We start from the raw sequence: 7317 nt of genomic DNA, 5'->3' as shown, positions 1-7317 counted from the left end.
AGCAGTCCAGAATTACATATGCAGAATCTTTTCTAGACCTGGAAGTGACCTTGGAGATCATCTAGTATAATTGGTCCTCTCATTTTAAAAAATGATATAGCTAGTTAGTAACAAAGCTTGCAGTATAGAGAACATAAATATACTTTTAGCCTAATATTTTTACTATGCCAATCTGTATATCTTTCCCTTCCCTTCCCTCTTCTTTCCCTCCTTTTCCTCCTGTCCCTCATTATTGCCTGCACAAAAAGTGCTCAGCATCTTTTCAAAACAAAAACTTAGTGAAGTGAGTCATAACCATGCCACTTCAAAACCATGTTATATATAAGTATAAAAAATGACAGGCATAGTTTGACGAGAACCCAACACTTTATACAAGAAAACTTTAAAATGATCTGGGGATGTGTAAAGTAAATTCCTATTTCCTGAGATTCCAAAAAGGAAGTCTGCTCAAGAAATCATAGATTAGATATAAGAGAGCCCACGTCTTCTATTCAGGACCAGCTCTGTATGCCTTCACAAACTATCTTCAGAAACATAAAATATGTAGACATTTGATATTTTTATTCCTAATATACATACAAGCACTTGGCTTATAAGCACTTAGATTATATAACCGTAGAAGAAACATATGTAAGCATCAGGCAAGCAAAAGAAGTTAAGCTATCAATCATTTCCTTAAAGAGAGGACTTGTTTCAATCTGCCTGAACAAATCATTCCTCCATTTACATAGGTGGGGCTCCCCAGAAGCTCACTCCTCCCTCAGTGACCTTATTTCCCCTTCCTGGAAACTTTCCTGTCTCTCTCCCCCAAAACCTTTATGGATATGTGACTTTCTTTTTGTACCCAATGTCACAAATGTTTTCCTGAAAGGAGGAAAGCAAAATGCATGTATTTTGCTCATTGAGAGCCTAGGACTATTATCAGCTCATGATTTTTCTTTGTCTTAATTTCCAAGGATATCTGCATTTTGAAATTCTTTGTCAGATTTCTAGCTTTGCATTAACAGTCATCACATTTTGTCCTAAAGGCTGTACTCTTACTTCCAGTCATCTACATCTCTAGACTAAATGTTTTGTTTCCTTGAAGCAGGGGATGTTTTCTTTTCTCTTCTTTTACCTAGATAACTAAGTAGTAAATAAAATATGACATTCAATTTAGAATTCTCTGTTGTACAGCACAACTTTATGGGAGGTAAAGAAAATACAATTTAAAAGCTACAGAAAAGCTGCAAACAAGTATGAACATTTGGTACTCTGCTAAATAACTAAAAAAGGAACAAGCATCTTTGCTAGAAGGTGAAGTCATAGGTCAGTTTCAGCCTTCTGCCCAACTCATCTCTGAGATCCTGGGCTCAAATCCCAGCTTGCAAGGTAGGGAATACTGAGAAAAAAAATCCCCTATCCTAAGCAAAAAAAACAAAAAACAAAAACAGGGGACCTGCTGACAACCTCTCCTTGGCTTTTGTTCTATCTCTAAGCCTTCTGGTGGCATTTGAAAGGCAGATTACAGAATATAAGATTTTAAACTTCTTGTTTTTAAAAGGATGATAGAATCATAGAAGTGAGAGAATTAATATGCAGGAGATATACATTTTTGAATAAGACCCATGAGAGAATTTGTTTTCTTTCCCCATACATTTTTGTTATGAGTTCCAATATGGAGAAGCAGCTAGATAAGACATTGAATAGAAGGCTGGGCCTGGAGTCTTCAAGACTAGAGTTCAAATCTGGCCTCAGACACTTAGTTGTGCAACCCTGAGAAAATCACTAAATCTTTATTTACCTCAGTTTTCTCATCTGTTACATGGGGATAATAGCAGCATCTATTTCTCAAGGTTCTAGTGAGGACAAAATAAAATAATGTTTATAAAACATTTGTTACATGGTTGGTGCTTAATAAATGCTTTTTCATTTAATAATTTTAATTTAAATGAGTTTTATGCTTCTTTTTTTAAGGGGAAGGGAAATAAATAATTCTTTTTTTTTGAATTTGCAAAATTCCCTTTTAAATAAAATCATAATGGTCATCCAAGTTGCATCCTTACAAATAGAAGGCTGACTTTAAACTCCAGAATTTCAAGAACATTGTTCTCTGAGCTCAACAGTGTGGCCTAGGTCCCTCCTGTAATGTATCTTTTTTCTTAAGCAGTTTCCTAGTGAGTCTTCATCAACCAGCCAATTCAGCAAAGACAGGCCTGTCCTTCCTTCTAGACCCAGCCTCCAGGGGATCACCTAAAAACAGGGCCCTAAATACCAACTCTTATCAAGAAGCTTCCATGAGTCTGAGTAAGAGAGATGGACCAAGGCACAAATACACTTCTCATTCCAGAAGGGGCGCAGAGGCAGGGAGGCATCACAACCACCCCAGGAACAACTTTTGGACTCCTCCTTTCCCTTCCTTTTCCAGATGACTCTGACTGAACCAAGACCTTCATACCAAATGTTCTCCCTCCTTCTCTGAGAAGACTGTCCTCTTTGCATTGCTCCTGTCAGAGCCTCTGTTCCTCTCATGGTATGTTCCTCACACCCAGCAGTGGGTGCACTGAAAACATCAACAGAGAAGAGTTAAGATTTACCAAACCATTTGCTAATATAAGGAGATAAGTAATTGTCTATGCCAACCTACGGCATTTTACATCCACAGATGGAGACAGCTATGTTTCCTAATCAGGAATCACTACAAGATAAGACCTAACCACATAATACTGTTGTACTCCAAATTAATAAATAATATGGGACTAAGAAGTTGTTCAACAGAGAATTCAGCACAATGTATAGGGACCAAAAAACATATGTACCTAACATATGTATTTTATCCCATGTTCTCATAAAGAATGTTGAGGTGTTTCATCCAACAGAAAACAGTGAAAATGTCACTTTCCCAGACTGGTCAGTACACTGGATTCCAAGTTTGATCTCACACAGAAAATCCAAAGAATCAATTTTCAAGAAAAGCCATGTAGTCAGTCAATGTGGCTAATTGTTGTTCCTTGGGGATTGGTGGAACTGGAGCAGGTTCTGATAAAGGAATAAATCTGTTAAAGGAAACATCTAGTGAACCCGGCTTCTTGGACATCACCATCCTCATGGTGGAGTCCACCTGCCATCTGTGCTCCAAGACACCTTTCACTGCTTTCTCTATAGGAAGTCCCACAAATGCTGTGAAGTCATCAGCAGTGATTGCGGTGTATGCCTGAGAAACCAATGCAAAGGCTCTTCTGGCATCTCTGAGCACTTCCATGATAGGCTGGAAGGTCTTAGACCACTCGTATGAGGGGATGGTTGTATAGATTCCTGGGAAATTTCTCTGCCACATATTTTGTCCTACTGATCAGATTCCCCCAAGCTCCAATTTCACAAATTTTATAGTAGGAGGAATTCTTTTCCAAAGATATGGGACATTATTAATGTCATTGTGTAGAAGGTACAGAGCAAGGGGCATGTCATTATGTAGAAGGTACAGAGCGAGGAGATGCCAGTAAACAGGGGGCTCCCCATTCCTCCCAGAGCCTTGAGCTCCTGGAGCTCAACGCTGGCCACCAGGCCCTGGATTCCACAGGCAGCATCGAGTAGATAATCTAAATAAATAATTCTGAATTTAAAAATAAGATAAAAAAAAGGATTATAAAAAGAATCTTGAGATTATAAGTGACCAGAGATTACAACCAGTACAGTCTTTAGCCATAGTATCCATCTTAGGTGTTGACATATTACATCTCGAACCTTCTTGCCTCTAACTTCTCCTATCTTTTCCCAGGCCCAGGTTAAAATTCTTAGCCATTTTTTACTCTTCCCTCTCCTTAATCCTCTAGCTCTGTATCTACCATATTAACTTTGTATTATTTCTTATCTTTTCCTCCTCTCCATTCATACATGCTATTACTCTTAGTTTAGTGTTCATTCCCATTCAATTCGAGACTAGTGTAATAGCCCACCATTTCCTGTTGCCTAGATGATACTTGTTCTTCATCTTTGTTTTTCACAACCCTTATCTTTCTTCAAAGAAAAAATCGATTTTAGCATCCTCATATAGTCTTCCCTGATGCCCTTTGTCTGAATTGTTGTCTCCGTCCAAAGCTACTCCTATAGTATTTGACTTCTATTTTATTATTTCTCTCAGTGTATAGATTCTGTACTTTGAATCAATCTTGATTTATCAGTTTACATTTATCTTGTCTTTCCCCATTAGAATGTGTTCTCCTTGAAGATTAATATTATTATTATTATTTTGTATCTCAACCATCCAACATAATTCTTTGAACACAGCAGATATTTAACACATTTGTTGAATTGAAATGATCTCTTCAATAAGTGGTAAGGCAAATTCCACTTAAAGATATAAGTGATTTAAAACTCTCTATGCAATGAAATGGTACAATTGCTATTTTCTTTCAAAACAATTTTATTTGTGAAGTTCTAGTTCATTCTAATTCTCATTTATGCCTTGTGATTCTTGTGACTTGGAACAAGTGCCTGTTAATTAACTTTAATTGAATAGAATGGGCATGTCATCATCACCACTTGGATACTTCATTTAATCTATATTTATGAATATACTTTATCTGTATATACATATACACAATGATATATACTGTATATCCTTATACATCATATATGCACACACACATATACCATATATATGATCTGTATATCTACAATCACATGTATATATATATATAGTATATGTTAATGAAAATTGAAATCTAATAGGTGTATGATACCAAGCAAAATAATGAAGTACACACATACACATGCATACACACAATGTATATATAGTGTATATCTGCATACACATGTAATTGGAAGGGAGGAAGAAATGGAAGGAAGGAAGGAAGGAAGGAAGGAAGGAAGGAAGGAAGGAAGGAAGGAAGGACAGGTGGGAGGGAGGAGGAGAAAATACATCTAAGAGAAAAATTGGTTGTTGAATAATCCTTATTGGGTAGGATTTTTTCCCCCACTTAATATCTTTGCTTATTGTGGACCATGAATACCTAAAACAGGATTTCTGTTTCATTATTCTTGCCCAGGTGTCTGCTATAATGTTAGTAGCTATAGCAACCAAATGCTTAGATTGTCAAATATATGAAATGGCAAAACTGGGTAGGTGAATATGAAAAAAATAGAAAGAAATTCTAGAGCCCTTACTAAACACCTGATTAATGAAAACACTTCTGTATTGTTGATAATCTTCATTATCCAAATATACATACATTGCTCCTTACCCACTATCAGCAGTATTTATGCCTTAAAATATTATTTTTCAGCCATTTCCTCTAATGGTCCCTTTTCAGAGTCAATAACATTTGTATGTGAATTGTAAACAGTTTCTCTATGTGGGAAAATACACACATATTCTACATGTATGTATAATTGACATGTGTGCATAAAAAATTATAATACCTAGCATTTGTATAATGCTTACTATAGTCTAGGCACTGTCCTAAACCATTTTTGCAAATAACATCTCATTTGATCATCACAGCCACACTGAAAGGAGAGTACTATTACAGTCCTCATTTTTTAGTTAAAGAAATTGAGGTGAGAATGAAGTACCCAGGATCAAAGAACTAGTAAGTATTTGAGTCTGTATTTGAATTCATCTTCCTGGCTTCAGGCCAAGTGCTCTATCCACTGTACCACCTAGCTGTTATGTATTTTAACCAGATGGATTAAAAGGAAACATTTCTATATATAGCCACATCAATGCTCCCTAGCTGCCTTCCAAGTGTAAAACCAAGAGACTTCATGGTTGCAATCAGAAGCTTCTATTTCTCTTTGTGTTTGTGGTTGATCTTTGCCAAACCAGCATGGTCTATGAGACTGCAGTGTAGAATATGAGCAATAAAAAAAATAAAGAAGCACGAGAGATTAAATCTATAATTTATATCTAGACAACATGGAACATTTTTCCCATGTGACTGAACACTGGGAAACCTCCAAAAGCTATGTATTCATTTGAAAATGCTAGAGATTTGGGAGATCTGTTTGCTTCAAGCAAACCATGTTGAGTTTATAAATGATGGCATAAATCTAAAAGGATTATGGCGTGTTAGCAGTTTAAAATAAGTGTCTCACTTCCATGAAATCAGCGTTCCATGCCACAAAAGAGCATAACTGAAGAAAAGTGTTGTCATAGCTGAATGAGGTTGAGGGTCCCAGTGACTGCTGTACGTTCTTAAAAGCACTCAGATGTGAAATAAGAATACTTTGTTATACTTTATTCCAGCATTAAATAATCTCTATGGCTGCCACATTCAAGTAGAATTGAACATGAGACATGAGACTTCTGGAATAAATATGAGAAGAAATGAAAAATGTTCCACTAAAATCGTAATTCATTAAAGAGTTTTCATTATTTTTCCCTTTAACAATTTTTCTAATGCCAAAATAAACATGTGATAACATAACAAGCGATGTATTGATATATTAATTAATATGCACCTTAAAATTTATGGGATGTGTAACTAAGAGACAATGACATTTTTTATTTTAGCTTGTGTTTTAACATTTTTTATTTAAAAGACAATGTATTTGTGGTAACTTAACTACCAGGAGATCATGATCCATACCATTGATAATTCTAATTGCTTTTTAAGAGGTTCTGTTAATGTATTTGATAAACTCAGTTTCTTCTATTTATTATATGCTTTTCTTAAAAAGCTTAATTATAGAAAAACAAACTAAGTCTCATTCTGGATTATTTATTTTGTTATGTTTAAACTCTAGATAAATTTCTGTGAGGTTGGTTCTTCAAGTACTGAAATAATATGCTTTCTGTTTTTCTTTTTTTTTTTTGCATGTTATGCATATTCACTCTTCTAAGAAGAACACCTAACCATGATAATAGCTGTCAAATATTCACGTATGAGAGATAGTATGTATAGTATTTAAATAAATACAAGTTGGACACATAATTTAAACACATTTAAACACAAATTTATAATCCCATAAAATGACATTTGAACTAGATGATCTAAGTTGATCTTTCTACTGGAACTTATAGTAACTGTTGTTGCCTTGTTTTTTGTTTTGTTTTGTTTTTTTGCTTTAGCTGTTTATATTTGTTTTTTTTTTAAATTTATTTATTTAACTTTTAACATTCATTTTCACAAAATTTTGGATTCCAAATTTTCTCCCCATTTCTCCCCTTCCCCCTCCCCCAGATGCCAAGCACTCTAATTGCCCCTATCACCAATCTGCCCTCTCTTCTAACATTCCTCCCTTCCCTTGTTCCCATCTTCTCTTTTGTCCTGTAGGGCCAGATAACTTTCTATGCCCAGTACCTGTATTTCTTATTTCCTAGTAGTAAGAACAATA

At 35.3% G+C, this 7317-nt stretch overlaps 1 pseudogene; it reads right to left on the bottom strand.

Annotated features, from left to right (window-relative positions):
- Positions 1–2938: 2938 nt before the first annotated feature.
- On the bottom strand, positions 2939–3442 carry LOC140512315 (COP9 signalosome complex subunit 8 pseudogene; annotated as a pseudogene).
- Between the last annotated feature and the right edge of the window lie 3875 nt (positions 3443–7317).

Source organism: Notamacropus eugenii, chromosome 6 (genome assembly GCF_028372415.1).
Source record: "Notamacropus eugenii isolate mMacEug1 chromosome 6, mMacEug1.pri_v2, whole genome shotgun sequence".
Lineage (NCBI taxonomy): Eukaryota > Metazoa > Chordata > Mammalia > Diprotodontia > Macropodidae > Notamacropus > Notamacropus eugenii.
The sequence above is the reverse complement of the archived record's forward strand: the minus strand, read 5'-3'. Positions and strand labels throughout refer to the sequence as shown.